General features: G+C 38.2%; 1 protein-coding gene across 1 annotated transcript in view; it reads left to right on the top strand.

The window, feature by feature from the left end:
- The window catches only part of il1rapl2 (interleukin 1 receptor accessory protein-like 2), a 605,742-nt gene that overhangs the window by 436,190 nt on the left and 147,657 nt on the right, over window positions 1-21,895 (top strand). The window lies entirely within an intron of this gene.

Here is a 21,895-nt window from a genome sequence, read left to right as displayed (position 1 = left end):
AGCAGCAGTCCACTAATGAATGCTGCACGTCATTTCCAGCCTGGTAAAAATGCATAATACCCAGAGATGGGAAGTAATACAAATACTTTTTCTGTACCTAAGGGGATTTTTCAGGTGTCAGAGGTGAAAGATGAGGACATGATGTCAAAGACGTAAATAACTTGAGAGGGAAGTCGAGTGAGTGAACAGGGTACCATGAATTTAACATTTATTGAGACTCGCTTTTCAAATTTAGCAATGCTCTGGGGCGTCTGGTCCCTATAACGTTTAACTTGCAACAAACTGAATGTGTCCAGGGATTTTGTTCCCTGTACCGGCGCTGAACAGGTTGGTAATAAAGAAGAAGCATTTCCTGCTTTTTGTCTCACCTTTTTTTGTTTTGCTGAGTTGTCAAACGATGTGAGTCTTTGACTGCAAAAAAGAACATTTTACTGAAGTACAACTTTCCTACTTTTACTGAAGGAAAGAAACTGCAACTGCACTTCTTCGTTTACCAGTCTTTTACCACATAAGTGTCTGTACTTCTACTTAAGTATAGAATCTGAGTGCCTTCGCCACCTCTGACCAGTATTGGTGCAGTATAAGCTTCACTTTACATAAAAAACCAACAGGAAGTGGAACGTGAACTTTTGAAGTCTTGTCAGCACGCCCCACTGAAATGCAGGTATCTGGGTTATTTTGGGCTGAAGAGGCCAAATACACAAATACATACATGTACATTCACAGTTCCTTCCTGTAAATTTCAATCACTGTCAAATTGTATCTAGCCAAAACTGGTTTCTCCTCCCATTTGTAGTCCTTAATGATTCAGGAAACTCCTATAAATAATCTTTCGGAAAAAAGAATATGAATGGAACTTATAGAACTTAAAAGACGTGATAATAAAAGTAATAGCAAAGTAAAACTTTACCAAAGGCGAGACTGAAACGGTGAAAAAAAGTAGAAGAGAATTGTGGACTATTTTGCTAGTTTTAAAAATTCTTTGTTGGGTAAATTTTCCATTAAATTACGTCTTTGACAAACATAAAAATGAAAATGAAAAAAAAATGTCTAGAGGGACATCAGGATAAGTAGAGGAACGTCCGAATAACTAAACTTCTGTTCTGGGTGAACAAGAGATACATAAAATGGAGAGAAAAAAAGACCTGCAGCATATTGGACTGTATAAACATTGACCCATGATAGTTTTATGTTTTTCAGGGATTTTATTTTGCATTTTTCATTATTTATTGTCTATGTTAATAATTATTTCCATGTCTGTCAGTGGTCAAATGGAGAAATGTGATTTATTACTGTCTCTACTTTGACAATAAAACTCAATTCTGTTTCTGGTTAGGACTCAGGTCTGCCTGACGAAATGTAATATAGGAGCACCGTAACTGATAAAAAGATTCCCACTGTCCAAACTCCATTAATGACAGTTGGTTTGCACGCAGGACAATTGCCTTTGTCTGTCCGGATCATTTATTTATCTGCTCATCTAAATGAGTAGAGGATTGAAACCTCAACTGAGAATTAACCGGTCACCAGGGAAAACTGCAGAGACCTGCATAAAACTGTATACATTTGTCACTAAAAATTGATCAAAAGTTATTAAAAGTTTAAAAAATGCACACAAATGCAATTTGTATTTCTGACTATAAATTCTCAGGTTATTCATTCACCAAAACTCTGGAGTGTGCCACAGGGGCGGGGCTTCAGGGGGGGCTAGGGAGGGGCGGTACTCCCCTGGCCTATCATAGGCAGATAGGTATGCATGTATATGCGCATAATGCTCTTTGTTGTTGTTAGCTATTATTCATTAGTTGTATTTCAGGAAAATGTCTCAAACATGTCAGACAAAAGAACATTTTGAAATGTAAGAAGGGGGGGGGGGTTCATTCACAAGCCGAGGCTTCAGCCCTGACCCTTTGGTTGTGACCTAAGTGTACATGCTTGGTGGTGACCAATACATTTTTTTTTTTTTCATTTATTTTCATTTTCATTCAAACAAAAATTGCAAGTGAATCTCCAAATGTATTTTGGGTAAAATGGTTGGTCATCAACAGCCGTCTATCAACGTCATACGTCATAATGGATCACTTGTCAACAGAGGACAGTAATCCTACAGCCCAAACATGAGAAGAAAAAGAAAAAAGGGAGCAAGAAAAAGCCAAATTGCCCAAGCTAGACGCATATTTTGTTGGCCCTAGTCCTCCTCCTGTGGGAGATGAACCTGACGTTGTTTTGCAGAGATTCATCCCCGAGTCCGGGCCAGAAGCTGCATCGTGGTCAGGGAGCAGGTTTACAGGTAGATACAGTTAGAACAATCACAGACACACACTGGCAGCAAGAACATGGGAGTTTGTGGTGAATTGATGATATAGTAGCCCGGCATGAGATGAAAGGGTCCATGCTGCAGAGGGCCCGGTCATATGCCCCACCCCCCGGTTATATGCCCCGCCTCCTGGCCATAAGCCCCGCCCCCCAGCCCTGCTCTGATATGTTCCACTACTGACGGCCCATGAACCTCTAGTGTAACAACAACATTAGCTTAACAACAGGTTAAGGCCCCGTTTCCACGTAGCAAAAGTGGTTGTGTTTTCATGCGTTTTGGCCGTTCGTTTACACGAAAACGAAGCTCAAAGTCACACTAAAAGGATCATTTCTGAAAACTCTGGCCAAAGTGGAGATTTGCAAAAACTCCGTCTTCACGTTTGCTTGTAAACAGAGAGAAACAGACATTTAGGCTTCAGGACGTCACATTATGAGACAGAAACGTCACCACCGTCATGTGTGCGACCTGTGTTTACAATTTGTTTGGCCACCATCAATATTTTCTTGTATTTTACCTGTTTTATATTCTAACGTCACACTTAAAAGTAACTCCACTTCTCTGTCACTCCAAACAAAAGACTCTCGTTCATCTTGGAAGTAACTGGAAGTTACTCGTGTCATTTGTTGATGTTTTTTTCCAGGATTCCGATTGGTTGACTTCATGCTTCTCGTTACACTGCCCCCTGCAGGTTTGGCTGCTCATAGCACCTTAACAGCTTATTTATTCGTGGAAATTATGGTATTTTTCAAAACGTAGATGGGGAAATGTCCGTTTTTGTAAATACCCGGTTATGTGTAAACGTGGCCTTAGTGTAACAACAGGTTAAGTGCTTACTGGGGTGTCTGTTATGAAAGCAGGATTTCCGAGAGAAGGGTCTGGATATGTGCCATACATGGATGGGGCTTGCTTTGGATATTCCAACTCATTTGTTCCTGCATTTGTCCAGATTCCCACACCGAGGTTGGTGGTTGCTGTAGTTGCTGCTATAAATGTGCACACACAGAAACAAACACATCCATTTACATCTTAAATGAGAAGCACCGGGATGTCGACAGCAGTACACACAGTTAGAACCACTTGGACAAAGTTGAAACAGTTTTGTGAAAATACAGTGTGTATTGTGTGTGTGTATGTGTGCAGTTTCAGCAGGATTAGGGTGTGTGTTTGTGTGTGTGGGATGTGTTTGTACGTGTGCATGTGTACGTTTGTGCTCCACTTTGTTGCCTGATTAGCTAAGCAGTTTTCTGTATAGTCACTGTGGTAACATTCTGTTCTGTAATGGACCCCAGATGAGAAAGAGAGGGAGAAAAACAAAACTTCTAGCTTTAGATTAAACTTCTACGGAGGACCTTGGGAGTGGCTGTAAAGCCTTTGAAAGCTCTGAATACGTATACAGTGTTCCTTGTGAACATATTGATGCAAAAATCAGTAGTTTGGTTAAGAAATAAAACACCAGAGATAAAAGTAACCTGGTTATGGAACTTGAACTCATTAGATATCCAGATTTACACTGCAAAAACTCAAAATCTTACCAGGAATATTTGTCTTATTTCTAGTTAAAATGTCTCATTTTTAGTCAGAAAATCTCATTACACTTAAAACAAGAGTCATCACCAGAAAAATAACTTGTTATTTGACCATTTTCACCTGTTTCAAGTAGATTTTCACTTGAAATAAGTAGAAAAATCTGCCAGTGGGACAAGATTTATCTTCTCATTACAAGTAAAAGAATCTTGTTCCACTGCCAGTAATGAGTCTTGTTTTAAGTGTAATGAGATTTTTTTGACTAAAAATGAGACATTTTAACTAGAAATGAGACAAATATTCTTGGTAAGATTTTGAGTTTTTGCAATGTACAGCTCATTTGTACTTTAATGTCTGCTGGTTTCCAGACACTTAACTTTAAGTTTGTTTCTAAAGCACTGTTCACAAATACAAAGTGCTTTACAATAAAATCAAGTTCTGCAGAAAATCATTTTCTCAATAATGTCTGATCCTCCACTGTACACTGGGGTGATGTATTTGTCTGCAGTATCTCTATTTTTTTCTACTTTCCAGTTGTTTTGGGGAGCAACTTTTGAGGTAAGGGTGAGTAGACACCAAGCAATGACAGTATGCAGTACAGGAAACATAAAACAACCCTGAAAAACCCTGCCTCTGCTATTTTCCGCCGTCTGTGTAATTGTCTGTCGGAAGAACTTTAACAAAAAGATCCAACGATGCAGCACCTTCTCATTGACTTGTGTAGTGGTGTGTGAATGTGTATATATTTTCCCCTAATGCTTTAGCACAAAACTACCGTGAAACAACTTTTAAATTGTGCTATATTTTCTCTGATATTCTGATTTGTTCTGCAACAATTATCTTATTTCCCTTCGGGGATTAATAAAGTACTTTGAATTTGAATCGGAACTGCAGCAGAGAAGGGCTTAACTTTCAATGATCCATTTACAATAGGCAATTGCCAAGATTCCTTCAGTTAGTCACAATGAAATTGAAGATCAACATGCAAATGTGATCAAATAATGATTTAATACAGATTAAGAAGAACTGTTTATACTGTACACGTTAACCTACAACATTTTCATATCCTGAAATATTCAAGGCAAGTTCTGGAGGGACCGCATTTAAAAGCAGGAATATCCATGAGATTTCCTCAGAACTTCTTGCAGACATTATCCAGGCCCATATAGAGTATAAAACACTAGACAATGTCCATCTGAGTTGATCCAAAACATTCATTCAATCCAGAGGTGTATAGTAACGAAGTAGATGTACTTCGTTACACTACTTAAGTCGTTTTTTTGAAGATTTGTACTTGAGTTTTTTTTTTAATCAGGACTTTTACTTTTACTTCACTACATTTGAAAGTAGAAAAATATACTTTTACTTCGTTACTTTGACATTTACCACCTCGTTACTGGTTACAAATTAAAATAATTAAAGAATTATATTTTGCAAGAAAGACAGTTCATTTTCTGTGTTGTATTCTATACTAGTGCTGGGCGATATATTGAGATTTTAATATATATCTATATATTTTCAAACGCGATATGGTACGAGACAATATCGTTTATATCGATTATTAAAAAAATAAAAAAATACAAATTTTTTATGATTTTGATATAGCTTATTTTGTGACAAATTGACTTGAATGTTTTATTTGAGATTTGCACAAATGTTTTGTTATTTGCACAACTCTCAACCTCAATGGAAAAGTCTGCCTGGTACTGTCTACATTGTATTAATTGTACAGGGTATTTTAATTTAATTGTTATGCAGGAAAGGGATATTTGTTTTATTTTATTCAAGAAGCATTTTTATTCTATATATGCAGGCAGTTTATTTTTATTTAATTTGTTTTATACATGTTGATATTGTGCAGACCTCTGTTAACAAAGGTACTTGTGTGACATTTGGCACGAGGCTTTGTATTAAAACTGACTGTTTTTTTAAGGGTTTGCCTCAGAAAAAAATGAAGCTAACAGAGATGCTATGCTATAATGCTTTGGGGGAAACCCCAATTATGGCACAGAAAAAATATCGATATATATCGAGTATCGCCATTTAGCTAGAAAATATCGAGATATGACTTTTGGTCCATATCGCCCAGCCCTTTTCTATACCACATTTCATTCACCTGAAAGTGAAATAAAAGAAAACAAGGGAAGGATCATTTTTGGTTGCGTTGCTTCTTTTCATGCGTACTATACAATACTTGTACTTTTACTTTTGATACTTTGAGTATATTTTTTCACAAGATACTTAAGTACATTTAATCTGAGCTACTTTAAGACTTTAACTCAAGTAATTTTCTTATGGGTGACTTTAACTTTTACCAAAGTCTTTTTCAGTTATGGTATTTCTACTTTTACTTAGTTACTTTTTTCAAGTACTTTATACACCTCTGATTGAATCCCATCAGCTATTCTAAATGAACTGTTTAAAAAGAAAAACGTGAAAGCTTCATATTTTGCATCATGCCATTCCATGGATGGAAACATTAGAATTACTGTACCATGCAGTTAAAACATGGACACATTCATACTCAACAACAAGGTCTACTTTTTATGTTATGCTTTTGAAAATGTTTGTCTTTTGAATATTGGTGAATATAAGCATGTGTTGTAGCAATAACTCAGGATTTCCTCTCTACACCATGAATAATAACAGAGCCCTTTCACAAATAAGCTGCCCAGTAGGGGTGGGCGGTACACCGGTGTCATAGTCATCACCGGTGTGAAACTGCGCCACGACATGGATTTTGCAATACCGTCAATACCGTAATAAATCAATTATAAAATAATAAGCCTAAATAAGGAATTAAAAACGTCGGTGATATGCAAGGTTTGCTGCCGTGTTGTGACAGCAAGAGGTGGAAACACAAGCAACCTGTTTCATCACTTAAAAAACACGCACGCCCGTGAATATGAAGAGGCAACCCGGGCCAAAACGAGCGCAAGTGGGACCAGCAGCTGCTGCTGGGACCGCTGCTCCGCTGGTGCTGCTGAGCAACACCAGCGGAGCACGTCCCAAGACTACACAGCTTTCACTGCAGGCATCGTTTATGCTGCTACACCTTACGACAAGAGTAGTAAGAAATGCAGGGTTTAAAGTATTCCGGCACCGTGCCGCATCTCCGGCGTACGGAGTTTTTTTTCTCGGCGTGCGAGTTTGAGTGCTTTAAAAAAAAAAAAAAAAGGTTTGAGAGAAAAAAAAAGGTTGAGTCAACCGAGTTCGTCTACCAATGGAATGAGAAGAAAGCAGCTCTGGCGCTCAACCAAACTAACACTAGCCAATCAGAAGTGGACCTGGGGGTCTTTGACGGCAGCGGAGAGCGGAGCGCTGTTTCAACCTGCTGGAAGAATCACCGACTTCAAGATGGAGAAAAAATTAATGAATGTTGGTTTAAAAGAATCTTTTTGCCCAAAAGAAAGAAAGAGTGACAAAAAAATACCCATAACCATGTTCTTCTCTCGAAAAAAGCACCTGTACCGCGGGTTTTAGAAGAAAATGAGAGAATAAGAGAATATAATTAAGGGAATTTTTCCACCACCCGCTGTCCAACCAGCCCAACCGAGGTCCAGTATTACATTTTAAGACAGGTTTACAAAATATTTAAAATATAATATAATAAAAATAAATATAATATAATATAATATATATATATATATATATATATATATATATATATATATATATATATATATATATATATATATATATATATATATATATATATATATATATATATATAAGATCTTTAGGTTTTTTGCCAAATAAATATGTTGAGAATGCATAATACTCTCCCATGTCTCTTTTTGATAAGGATACTACCATTTACTTATTATATTATAAAAATATTAACCTTATTCACATAAAGGGACAGGACAGGCTACTCCTCCCAAAACGTACCAAAAAATACCGTGATATTATACCGTCACCGTTCAAAAGATGAAAAATACCGTGATATTAATTTTAGGTCATATCGCCCACCCCTACTGCCCAGCATCTTTTTCATAGCTACACTTGCAAAGCTGGATATTGTTTTAGGGACAGATTTCAGTCATACTTTCACATCAATCCAGCCGACTTCCATTCATTGGTTTTACTAGAGGAATATGATGCCACTGAAGGCCCTTCTCACGTTTGCTTTATTAGTGTGCCATCCGTAAGCGGTGAGCAAAAACATTAAATGGAAAAGATGCCAGCAGCATGCTTTTCATTAGAAGGCAAAGATTTAAATAATAATCTTCCTGGGTGAGACTGACTGTGGGCCATTGATCAGGAAGTCTGTTTGTCTGCGTTTTGCCTGTGTGTGTTTTTTGTTTGCATTGTTTTTCAGCTGCCAGCTTCATCTGCATTTGCTTTTCGTGTAGGAGCCTGTGCACATTTCCCTGTGTTCCACATAGGCTACAGGAATTATCCAGCTATTGATTCTGTTACCTCCCAATTGGACCAAATGCTTCAGGTGTCTCTGGCAGCTCTCGGAAACCATGTGCCACACTTCTGGAAAGGATTATCGACGCACAGTAAATCTGTAAAGTACAGCAAACTGCAACAACCAGCTTCACGAGGTGCCGGGAGTGATCGTTAATACTAATAACGCTTCCTAGCCACATATCACTTCACAGGATATAAAGTGATATTTAATTAACAGCAGTAGAGGAGCAAGTGCATGTTCGTTATGGGGGTGATATAGTCCATATATGTTTTAATGAGAGTCTAATTTCAGTGGTAAAATACAATGAGACAGAGACGGTGAGAAGGAAAAAGGGGACTCTTTGGTGGTCTACATCCTGCTCAACCATTTTAAAAGGTATTAAACGTTAATTCGCTCTCTCACTTTTGCTATCTCACTGTCCTTGTTAAGGTCTATGTGTGTAAATGAAAAATTCATTAATTAATGAATATGGCTGAAGCAGTGACAGTGCATTGACTGATGACGGAAAGAACACGCTCATTATTAAAGGTCTTATCGCCCCCCAGCAGACGCACTTACAGACACACATACGTATTGAGGGACCTCATTCCTTTCTTAATAATTGCATTTGTCATCATAATCAACTCTTTGGCCTAAACTCAATTTTTTGAAAAGTTTAGGGTATTTTATAGGTCAAGGTTGTGTGAGGGAGCAGCGGCCCGGAGGGACGGTGTTCAAAGGGCTGTAAGGTTATTTCCAACGTGTTAAAGTTCATCATTCTACTGAAAGTGAGATTAATTAGAAAGAAAGTTGTCATCACAAATTGTACAAGTACACGAATAAACAAATAAAATGAATAAATGGCACAAGAAAAGGATATGACAAGATCTGCAGGGAAATCCCATTCCTTTACTTCGCCAAAATAGCATGCAATATTCTTTTGTCTCTCCTTTGTTGCCATCCTTAAAAGTGGGGGATATAAATCTGTTAGATAAAAAGTGTGACAACAAAACAATCAGCTTGATTTTTAAGCTGAAAAACTGGGGAGATTTTAACTCTTGCTCCGCGATAATATACAAATCGCCTTAAGAAAACATTCCTTCTCTTTTTACGCATCGTTACCAATTGCCCCTAAAGTCAAGGAAACCCACTTTAAAATCAGCTATTTATCCTGTTAATGATTTGTTACACAGCAGGTTTAAATTGGAAGTTGATTCTTGATGCATATTTTCTTCTTCTGAGGCCGAGACCATTGAACATCTTTTTTTTCAATAGCTCTTTTACAAAGTCCTTTTGGTCTGACATTCATAATTGGTTTTCTTTAAAAAATGATAAAATTCCTGTTTTTACTTACAATGATGGGATTTATTATATGGATAACTTGGATCCTAAATATTCAAACATTATCAACCTGGTGATTATTTTGGGTAAATATCATATTCACACTTGTAAGTGGAAATACCTCCTCCTTTACTATATTTTTACATTTTTTTACCAAATACTTTAAATCTATGAAAAAGATTGATAATATGAATGGGGTTGCCAAGAAACCTTATTCATCCATAACTCAGTCCTTGCTCTTTTGATTTTATTGTACCTTGCTGTTTTTGTTTCTTGTGTGAATCTGTTATCTTCCCCATTGTTGCTATAATTATTTCCTAATTTTATACCTTTTTCACCCTGACTTGATCTGTACATTCTTTGTGCTAAATAAAGTTTTAAAAATAAATAAATACATAAATGGCAGCAAAGTGCATGTTTGCAAAGTTGCACTCCTTTGGACAACACCAGTAAGAAGATGTTTCGCTGTAAAACACGGTGCTCTCTGACAACTAAGCCTCGGCCCAAAATAGATCATGCAATAGAACAATGATTTCAAGCATAGCAGTAAATCTACAAAAGAAACTTAAAAAGATCATTGTGAAGATGCTGCAATGATCCTGAAACTCTAACTTTTTGCAATAATGAGGCAAGGTCTTAATGGAACTGCATAAACAAATGCCCACAAACTTCAGTGCACCGAGGAAACATTGGAAAGAAAAGTGGTCTTACAAGATTGTGTTAATTGCTGTGGTTAATGATAATGTGTCTAGTTATCGGTCCTAAGTGTTGTCTCTGTCCTCCTCTCTGCTCTCTGTGCAATTGGCTGTGCTCCACACACTGTATGTACATTCAGACTCTTTTCTCCGAATGCTAACATGCAAATCCAGAGCAATTGTGTTTCTCGTGCGTGGCTAAATCATGACTCTGACTCTCTTCTGATGTTCTGAGGATTTGCATCCATGAACTTGTTTTCATTTCTGTCAATAACAATGTTCTTTGACAAAGAAAAGAAACATAATTTTATCCTAAGTTACTAACAAGCATGTTCTTTGAGGTGTGAAAGGGAAACCACACAAGCACTGTTGAGGCAATAGCAGTTGGAAAACATTTTTCATGTCTTTTTTTGGCCATTAAATACTTTCATTTAATACAATTTTACATGATATGGTGTTGTTAATTGTGAGTTTTTGGATGACTGCATTTAAAGGAACTTTCAGAACCTTTTTAATCCACTTGCTAAATGTGAGCCTTTGTCAGAAACTCGGAAAGGGAACTTTAGTCCACAGATAGCAGAAAGATAATTAGCTGAATCTCTTTGGATAGTTGGGCCCCCTTGAGCCCGTATGCAAGAAATAGTGTGAGGTCCCAACCATGCTGGCGGTGGGACCAGGGGCTGTTAGGTTGGAGTCCCTTAACTGATTCAAATCATCTAATTAGAATCACTAACTATAACACCCTCCCACCCCACGCTTGTTTCTCTCTCTTTCTCACTCTCTCTCACACACACTTACTAAGAGAATTGCATCTAAAATGTAAATGCAACATTTGCGCCTTGAAGATGAACTTGGTCCACGGTGCATATGGCTGTTGCCTGATTTACCAATTCTTTTTTTTTTTTGTCTGCATATATATTAATGGTTAATACCAAGTTGCCTAAGACAGGGGTTCCCAACCTTTTTTGTGCCAAGGACCAGCAGAAGTATAAACAAAAAGCTCAGGGGCCGGTTGACAATTTATGTCAATTTTAATACACATTTTAGAAATAGAATTTTCCACATCAGTAGATTCGTCCACTTGTATTGCATACCACGGAGATGCTTTTATTCTGTCCAGCAATTGTCCCTCACTATGCCAGCTGCTTTTTCCCCCAAAAGTTCGAGGCAGATGTCTTTTGCAGTGGGCAGTATTAGCTCCACTCCAATTGTAAAGGGCTTTTTAGCTTTTGCAATCCGGTGAGCAACGAGATATGAAGCCCTCGTTGCAGCGACGTTAGCTGATGTTGTGGCCTTTAAAACTTGCTTCTGCAAATCTAACTCACGTTTTTTCCTTTCGAAAAAATCCACTGGTTTGTCTTTGAGAGAAGGATGTTTTCTATTTAAGTGTCTTTGAAGCTTGGATGGCTTCATTTCTTCGTTGGCGAGCGTTTCTCCACATAAAATACATAGTGGGTTTGGCGCCTCCAAATCGCCCGTTGCAACAAATCCGTATTTTATATACATAATGTCGTACTTGCGATTAAAGCTTTTGCTTTTCTTTTTGGTAGGATTTTCCTCTTGTTCATCACTATTTCTTTTACTCGAACAACAAGTAAAGAAACGGCTCATGGAGGTTTGCTGAGGTCCGCTCATCTCTGCAGCTGACTGTACCTAACCTGCATACAGCACAGTGCATTGCGCTGTTCAGTCCGGTCGGGTACCAGAACTTATTGTCCGCCAAGCCATGACAGGGCTGCCACTCAAAGAAACATATTTCGATTTATACAAGTTTTGGATGAAATTATATGACAAAAAAATGCAAAAATTGTTTTCTTAAATTTAGTATGAGGTTGCTTTAATTATGTGGCAAATGATAATAAACACGAGAAAGATGGGTACTTCAATGAAAAATAGATATTTTATTCAACTTTGCTGCTGTTCATACAAAAAGTAAATAAAAAAACCAAGGACAGGAACAGTGATCAGTCAGTATAGACATAAATCCATAAATAAATAAACCTCTGTCCATTATTTTTCATTTTTTAAGGACAGGCAATTGTGTTATATAAAAAATAAATGATAAAATAAAGTAAAACATCTCGTATTTTTTCTACATCAAGTGAGTAAATGGGTTCTGGATGGCAGGACGTACTGTGGGTTGAACTGGTGTATCATTTGTTGAAACCCGTCACCATCAACCATGGAGAGCTGCTCATATCACAGATCAGCTGCAGTATTGATCAGTGAGCGCAATCGTCTGGTGCAGGAACACGTCTGCTTCTTTTGCAGAAAGGGGTCCATGGTGGCTCTTCATCGGTCTGCATGCATTTAATTTAAAATACTTTTGTCAGGCACAGTCAGGCATAACGTTAAAGCTCTCTTTTAAAGCCAAAATACGCTTAATATCTTACCAAGGCGAGTCCGTTTCGTTCAACTGTCCGAGGTGCTTTTTCTCTTCAAATGCTCGTGCATTACCGACGTGCTCCCGTGATAAGCAAGGTCTCCTTTGCAAACCTTGCAAGTCTTCTTTTTATTCGCCGTATCCAGGCTAAAATGCTCCCAAACTTTTGAAGTTTTGTTTGTTTGCAGCGCGGCTCTCGGCAGAGATTGTATGAGTTAAAGTGAAAGTGAGATGCCTCACTCCATTGGGAAAAAAACGTCTGGTGACAATTGCCGACAATTTTGATTATCGCTTTTTGTCGACAACGGCGACGAATCGTTGCAGCCCTAATTATGATCGGAACACAAGCCATTTCACGGCCCAGTAGTAACGGCTCTACGGCCCGGTACTGGTCCGGGGACCGGGGGTTGGCAATCACGGGCCTAAGACATATATATATATATATATATATATATATATATATATATATATATATATATATATATATATATATATATATATATATATATATATATATATATATATATATATATATATAGGCAGGCAGAGACACAAGCAGCAACCATTTCAGGTCCCTGAAACTGAATCAAGACTAGACTACTGCGATTATCTGTCCCCCAAAACTGTGGAGTGAGTATGTAGGTGAGTGAACAGGTGTGTATGTCAGTGTAACTGTGTGTTTGTAAAGTCAAAAGCTGCGGCTTTTACAGGCAAGCTTTCTGACACTGGGATGCTCCAGAAGGCCTTGATAGTCTTAACATTTCATTGATTGAAGACATCCTGTGCTAGACGCAGCAAAGAAGCTCCAGAACATAAATGCCTCATGGTAGTACTCTTCTTTTTTTCTTTGAATGCTTCATTTCTGCATCTGTTAACTCAGAGCTGATGTGCCAGTAAGCTGCAGTTTTGTCTCATCCGTCCGTTCAAAGGACATTGTCCCAAGAGCTTTGTGGCTTATCACTATGCACTTTGACAAATTGCTGTCTCGCATTTCTTATGGTTTACTTTCAACAGCGGAGTCATCCTCAGTTGTCTTCCATTAAGTCAACTGTGCTGAAACAGCGGTGAATGGTACAATCTGACTCTGATGTACCTTGAGTGACTCTTTTTCACCCTTTGAACTGACATACTGACTGATATGAAGACTGAAAGTTTCCTCTGATGCTAATTACAGGATGCATTGCAGTTGAGCACCACACTATGGTCAAATTATTTTTTAAACAACATGCTGTCCATCCAGCATTTGTTTTTGTTGTCCTCCAAGGAACATTTTACCTTCTATTGAAACTCAGTATCAAGTTACGATTGCTACTGCAGCATTAATGGCATTTTTAGCTTAATAAAATCTGATTTTATTCAAAAGGATGTATTCACAGGTACAGTGCTGCCAGAATACACTGAAACAGTTCTCTGCCACTTGTTTTTCTTTAAGTAGCGAAATAAAGCATTTACATTTTTTTCGTAACCCATTACACATTTTATATTTCTTAAAAATCAAATCCCAAGTGGCACTGGAGGGTTGTAGGATGGAACTCTTTTTCTTTATTATTCATGTCAGGGGATCCTGAGTTTAACGGTTGTCTGTATAGATGGTTGTCAAGTGCTGTGTTAGTACTCAAGTACTGTGTGGTTAATGAAGAATGGATCCCTCCAATAATACCAATATAATGTCTTGTCCAAGAGAGCCAACGTAAAAAAGTTTAATATCCAGTCCTCCATCCATCCATCAACTTCCACCTCTCTGGGTTCAGGCCTGGGCAGCAGCCTCTGCAGAGATACCCAGACCCCCTCATAGGCAGGCTTGTTTTTTAAAGCAAATATTTAAACTGAAGTCCTTCCATACATGTACCGTTTGTATGTTAGGGCCATTTAAATGTATTAACTTGATACTTAATGATAATAATGATAATTAAAGCTGCAAGCAGCGATGAACGGGCCCTCGCGCGGGCAATTTTCACCAATAAAGGTCAAGGACTCAAAACTAAGTCCGATGACACCACCCACAACTCTCTATGTCAAACCATTGAAAAGTTATGGAGAAAGTAGGAACTATCAAATATGGACCAATCAGATGAAGGGGGGGCGCGCTTTTTGGCGTCTATCGTCGCCAGGGTAACGCTTTTGAAAGAGAAAAGTAATGCGCATCGTCGCAGGATGGAGACGCACATTTTGATGTATAACACACCTGGGTGCACGTTACGGTTCGGGCGAAGAAGCGGCCGAAGGAATGGCATAAACTGCACCAAAATTACACGATTAATTCAAAATGGCCAACTTCCTGTTTGGTTTCGGACATGGCGCCAAGAGACTTTTCTTTAAGTTGCGACATGATACAGGTGTGTACCGATTTTCGTGCATGTATGTCAAACCGTATTGTGGGGCTTGAGGCACGAAGTTTTCAAGGGGGCGCTGTTGAGCCATTAGGCCACGCCCATTAATGCAAACCATTAAATATCACATTTTTCACCAGGCCTGGCTTGCGTGCAAAATTTGGTGACTTTTGGGGCACGTTTAGGGGGGAAAAAGGCTCTCATTTCATCGGAAGAAGGAGGAAAAAAAAAACGAGAAAAAAAATTCCTACAGATACAATAGGGCCTTTGCACTGTAAGTGCTCGGGCCCTAATAATAATAATACTTGTACTTTTACTCTTCTTTCCAGCAAACATTTCACCTTCCTTCCAGAATCATTAATGTTTTTCTGGGGGTTTTTATCATTAAGCTGAGGGAGAGGCTTTTTTATCCATCAAGCCTCCCTCCAGTGTGCCGCGGCTCTGCAGCAGATGGTATCTGTGATAAGGATCTACAGTGCATTTTCTACATCTATCACATCAGCAGTTGCACCAGGGTCAAATTAAAGCTTATCGATTTCATGCAACTTGCTTTAGACAGTTTTCCACCCTTGTGCTCTGGCTGTCTCCAAAGAGTTGTTTCACAGACCAGATTTGACAGACCATCATAATGAAATTAAGGCAGGGCATGCATCAACTCTGCTATAATTCCACTTCCTTTTTTTTCAATCAACATTTTTACTCACTAACTCACCTAATGTGTTAAACACATCCAAGAATACTGTGTACAGAAGGATGTTGAAAGACTTTCACCAGAGATTAGAAATAAACATTTATTTATTCATGATAACATGATACTTGAGATGTATTTTTTCCATTTATTTTTAGTGTCTAAAAACTTTTTTTTCCTGATGTGTCCTATTTCGTGATGTGTAAAACCTTAGCATTGAAAGATTCATTTATGAATACTACTTCTTGCATCTGGCTTGCATTGATATATACACTTGCAGTCAGAGGTTTACACACAACCACAAAATATAATAAAAAAGGTAATAAAAATTCAAAACACTTTATTAATCCCTGAAGGGATATCAATTGTTGCAGTAGTAGTAGATTTAAGAATGTTTGATGATTCATTGTGCAGGTTTATAGCTGTGGGCAGGAAGGATCTCCAGTAGTTTGTGTTGCAGAGGATGGAAAGAAGCTTTGATTGAAGACACTGTTGCTGAGTCACTGTGTTGTGAAGGGGAACCTCAGGGTTGTCCATGATTTTCTTCATTTTATGAAGTATCCTTTGCACAGTTGGCTCCAGAGGCTCCAGAACTGAGCCCGTCTTTCAGCGCGTTCAGTTTGTTTAGTTTCCTTAAGTCTGGTGCATTAAGAGAAGATGGATGAGATCCTCTTGGTCTGTCTTTCACAGCACGGGGAGCTTCTTCTGGCTCAGGCTCATGTTGAAGGGATGGCGCACAATCCAACATAGCTACGGTAGTTCTTTTGTTTCCTTTAATTAATGTTTTTTTACTAGATTAAATTGGCAATGTTCTGAATACCTTTTTTTAAGAAAACTTAATCATACTTTTACTTATTTTTTGACACACAGTATGAATCCAATGCATTCAAAGCTTTTTTTGTCAAATTTCTTGTCATTGGTGAACTTAAACTGTGTATATATATATATATATATATATATATATATATATATATATATATATATATATATATATATATATATATATATATATATATATATATATATATATATATATATATATATACATAGTGTAGAAAGAATGGCATTAAATTGAATTGCTTGATATTGACAACAAACAGCATTATTCTCTTTTCAGGCATCAACATAACCTATTCGTAAAAAAATCAGTGGGTGAAAAAAAAACTACTTCACCTACTCTTATCATTGATTCCGTGTTCTATTGACTTGGACAAATGTTTTAATTTGGACAAACCTCTGTTACTTACCAAGTAATATGTATTTGAACCATTTTTTTAACCAAAATAATATTGCAAACACATTTATTTTTAAAACATAGGTTTATTAGTTCAAGATATTTAGAGGTGCAGCCATTGTACAAGATTTAAAGGAAGACCCAAAAGGGCCTCTTCTTTTTTTTTATTTTATTTTTTTCAAACAGGACACATTTTTGGAAACATGACAGGTTTACATTCGTTTAACTGTTGATATAAGTGTAATATTCTGGATAAGTGGATAACAATTGTTATAATTATAAAATAACAATGACCGATAGTGGTTTTTCAGTGAATAACTCTCCATGAGTTGATGAAACACAAAATGATTTGATGTTTTAAAATGTATTCCTATTTACCATCTCTAATACCTCCCATAATGCAAGTTCATTCTTAGCCGTTAATTAGTTCCCTTCTGACTTTCACTCATGCATTGCAGTTCCCTAACAAAATATTCAGCCGTAGTGGTTTATAGAAACCGCCTGTAGATATGGTAACTATTTAACACTTGTTTGTTTTACTGGAGGGCATCTTTAAAAAGTTCGTTTTCACTCTAAAGTGTAAAAACATAATTTTGTGAATTTACAAGGTTCTATTTGGTCCCCTTTGAACAGTAATAGCTGCACCCTCTAATATGTAGGTGTTAGGTGATGCTGTTGGTGCAAATATCCTACTTTTTTATATAGTTACATGTAACTCATAGTAAGATTATTATACTAGTATATGGGTACTATTAGAGTTTCATATGGTCTCTTGTGGAAAATGAATCCTGAAGGACCGGCCAGACTAAAGTTGTTTTAACATATGTGGCCTCAGGTCACAGATTACTTTGCATGTTTTTCATTTAGTTCAGGTCGTGTACACAAGTGTTGTTTTCACTCTAGCCCAAACACTGGACCATAAACCATGTCACAATGGTCAGTGCCATCATTGGTCAATATCATTCTTGGCATAGAGTCGTGTTTTCATAACAATCATCCTGACAGGAAGAGCTGAAAAGCATTGTGACACAACAACTATGCATTTTGATCTATAATTTGTACTTATTAGGGCCAGAGCACTTACAGTGCGAAGGCCCTATTGTATCTGTAGGAATTTTCCTTCTTTCTTTCTTTTTATTTTTCCGACGAAAGGAGGGCCTTTTTGCCCCCCTAAACGTGCCCCAAAAGTCACCAAATTTTGCATGCAAGCCAGGCCTGGCGAAAAATGTGATATTTAATGGTTTGCATTAATGGGTGTGGCCTAATGGCTCAACAGCGCCCCCTAGAAACCCACAATACAGTTTGATGTACATGCACAAAAAACGGTACACACCTGTATCATGTCGCAACTTAAAGAAAAGTCTCTTGGCCCGAAACCGAACAGGAAGTCGGCCATTTTGAATGAATCGTGTAATTTTGGCGAAATTTATGCCATTTCTTCGGCCGTTAATGCGACCCGAACCGTAACGTGCACCCAGGTGTGTTATACATCAAAATGTGCGTCTAGATCCTGCAACGACGCGCATTACTTTTCTCAGTCAAAAGCGTTACCGTGGCGACGATAGACGCCAAAAAGCATGGGTGGTGTCATCGGACTCGGTATTGAGTACTTGACCTTAATTGGTCTGAATTAGCCCCGCCCCTTCTTCTGATTGGTCAATACTTGATAGTCCCTATTTTCTGGCATAACTTTTGAATGGTTTCCCATAAAGACATGTGGGTGGTGTCATCGGACTCGGTTTTGACTCCTTCACCATAATTCGTGCAAATTAGCCTCCGCCGCTTCTTCTGATTGGTCGATATGTGATAGTTCCTACTTTCTGCTATAACTTTTGAAGGGTTTGACAAAGAGAGTCGTGGGTGGTGTCATCTGCTAAATGTCCAGGCCTGAAGAATCTACATCAAGTCATACAAGCGCTTTCACTGCAGCCTGAACGTGCACAAGGGCCCGTTCATCGCTGCTTGCAGCTTTAATTTGTAGTTATTTCTATATTGTTTGTGTTTTTACCAATACTGGTGATCTATGTGGTTGTAGGCTGCATCTAGAAGCCATTTGCCCACGACAACTAGTGTTGATTTCTTTTGCTATTATTGTTTAAATGTTCGATCACAACTCAAATTCAGTACCAACGTGTCTACGGAAAAAAAGCCTTCGGTATCTTTCCCTTTTGCCATGCTACCCTCATCAGCTTCCAGAGGTATTTTTGGGCTCCTGGGGTGTTCTTGAAGAGGGTTTAATCAATATTTTTCTTAAATGGATTACAACTATTTTTCCCCGGCCATCTTTTTATGGATCAGAAATTATTTGTTAATAGATCTTTCAATCAAAGTTTCATTCACAGTACACCCTCTTAAATACAAAGATTTGGATTGTTGGTAGAATTATGAAATTCTCAATAACCGGATATTTCAGTGACTACATTCAGTTTTTAATAAATCAAATGTAAAAAGTGCCCAGGAACCATGATTTGGCTTTAAACTGACTTAACACGCTTTGAGGCAGAAAAATAGCTGTAAAAATCAGTTATCCTCTTCTTGCAAGGACTTTTCCTTTCTGAATTGTTCAGTTTCCCTTTGTATTTGCAATTGTCCACGACAACACCTTAGTCAAACATCACACAATCAAGTTAGAATAACCAATACAACTCTTCCTCTGACATCAAAGAACTTTCCCTGCACACATGCAAACATAGACTGGATGCAAAAGCACTCACCACTTTACCAAAATTCTGTTATTTTCCACAGAACCAGTCATTGTGAAAAGTTTTAAGAGTTTAAATTTGTCTTCCATGTCTTTGAGAAGCCGCGTGCCAAAAGGAAGCACTACTATCATTATCTTCTGTTTGCTGCACACCTTTTCACATTCAAATTTGAACTGAGGTAAACACCAATTACAAAGATCTGGAAGACGGAAAGATCTCCTCGATTGCAAAAGCAGACCTGGGTAGGAAGTCTCGATTGCCGCCTCTGGAAAGCTGTTGACAGTGTCTCCTAAAAAGCCTATGTTTGTGAAGCCGGCACATATATAATTAAGCTGTTCACAGTGACGAAAAACAACGACCAACTCTAATTACAGTTGCAGTCACATCGCCGATATGTTTTCTTGTTCTCATGTGAAGAAATGGTAACTTAGGGTGAAAAGATTTACATAATATCAGGAAAAAGGAAATGGATGTAGTGTTATAACAGGGGGGAAAGAGGAAAGGAGGCGGTCTAGGTGAAGGTTTGTCTCATTAATCTTAAAAGGGCACAGCAGCACCTTCAGAATGCAAATGAATCCATCAATCTTGTTGGAGAAACAGAGCGATGAAATGATAGGGGGATTGGCAGGGTTATGTAGAAAAGAGACTGAAGTTGAAAAGAAAAGACGGAACAAGACAAGAAAAGAAAGGGGAAAAGACAAAAAACCAAAGAAAGGACATTTAATCCAACACAGGAAGTGAAGTTTGAGTTTTAAGTAAAGTTTGAGTTTAGGAGTAATTAAACAGTTTCTTATGTGTGCGTCTCCGACATCAAGAATCACTTTGTGTACTTAACATTGTCAGTTTTTATACTGAATTGATAGTTTTACAGTAGATTTCAAGACTTACTGGCTCATGTTCATCTCATTTCTTAAAAGGAGCTTGAGGCTCCTTTTAAGAAATGAGACTCTCTAGCGCCACCCTTCACCACGACAGCCGTTGGGGGTACTGCAGCCAACAGTGAAGCCGGTGTCGGTGCTTTTTTTTCCCACCTGCTTTTTTTTACCGGCTCCCCGTACGTGATGACGTTCCGTCTTGTGATTGGCTTTTGACCGTACGTGATGACGTTCCGTCTTCTATGTCAGTAAGATCACTGATAATTCTGATAATTCCTTGTATATGTTTCTTCTCCCTTTTACCTCCACTATGATCTGCTGCTTCTGACTTTACAGAAGTGTATGTCTCTATATGTTCTCATTGTTGAATCTGTAAATGTCTAAGCAAAATAGTCATAATACATTATATAAATATAATTTAAAAAATGTAACGTCAACTAAGCGCTCACTGATTAATCCGCAATTGCCAAAAAAGACGTTTTGAATGTGAAGACATGGTGAAAAACTACCTTCCTAGCTTAACATGGCAAAAAAATACCATTGCGGGGAAAAAATGCACACTTCCGGGGAAAATATTGCAGCCCGATACAATCTGGTACCCACACCGGCACGGGAGAACGGGGAGAACGCACATGCAGCGTCATGTGACGTCACATCCGCAGGCCAGCGCGGGAAATTCGGGACCGAATTGCAGCACATTTTGCAGCACACAGCCTGTTCAAGGCAACGGAGAGATACACTAGAGGGCTCATTCTTTTGGGTTTGGAACGCTTCATCTGACATTATTACTAGAAAACTTAAAATGTATACGGATTTTTTTCATAAATCTTGCCACAATCCGGCCTCAGGCTCCTTTAAATGTAGACCCAAGTGTGCACACTCTTACATTTAATGTTTGCAAACACTTTCTTACCGCTTTACATAACTTCTCCTCTTAAACATTTGACTCTTATGTCAGTAAATGCTACCACAGAGCTGATTTATCTCTGATGTTTAATGAAGGGCTAAAACTGATCCTCAAGCTGCACATTTTTTTCCATTGACAGTCATTTTTCTGCTTGATTGTTCATTCCCTCCCAAGTGTCCTTGGATCTCCACTGAACCTCACCGTGGATAGACTAGCACCCTGCCAAGCAGTTTGCTTTCAGCACGGTTTTAAGTGCGCGTGTGTCATCAGGGAAATCACAGATGTTGCACTTTACGAACCCGAAATTCCAGCCATCGTCAATTTCTACCTCCATTTACTGTTTAATTATCAGAATCTAATCACCGGATGATTTTGATGCGTGAATTATGGTACAGAGCCTTCGCTCTCAGACACAGGACCGACAGCATGGGGTGCATGTTGAACAGCTTTCAGAGAGTACTTAAACACACGACCAGATTAGTGGACGTTTGATGGGAGGA

This window comes from Cololabis saira, chromosome 7, assembly GCF_033807715.1.
Source record: "Cololabis saira isolate AMF1-May2022 chromosome 7, fColSai1.1, whole genome shotgun sequence".
Lineage (NCBI taxonomy): Eukaryota > Metazoa > Chordata > Actinopteri > Beloniformes > Belonidae > Cololabis > Cololabis saira.
Note: the sequence above shows the minus strand (reverse complement) of the source record. Positions and strands in the feature narration are given on the sequence as shown.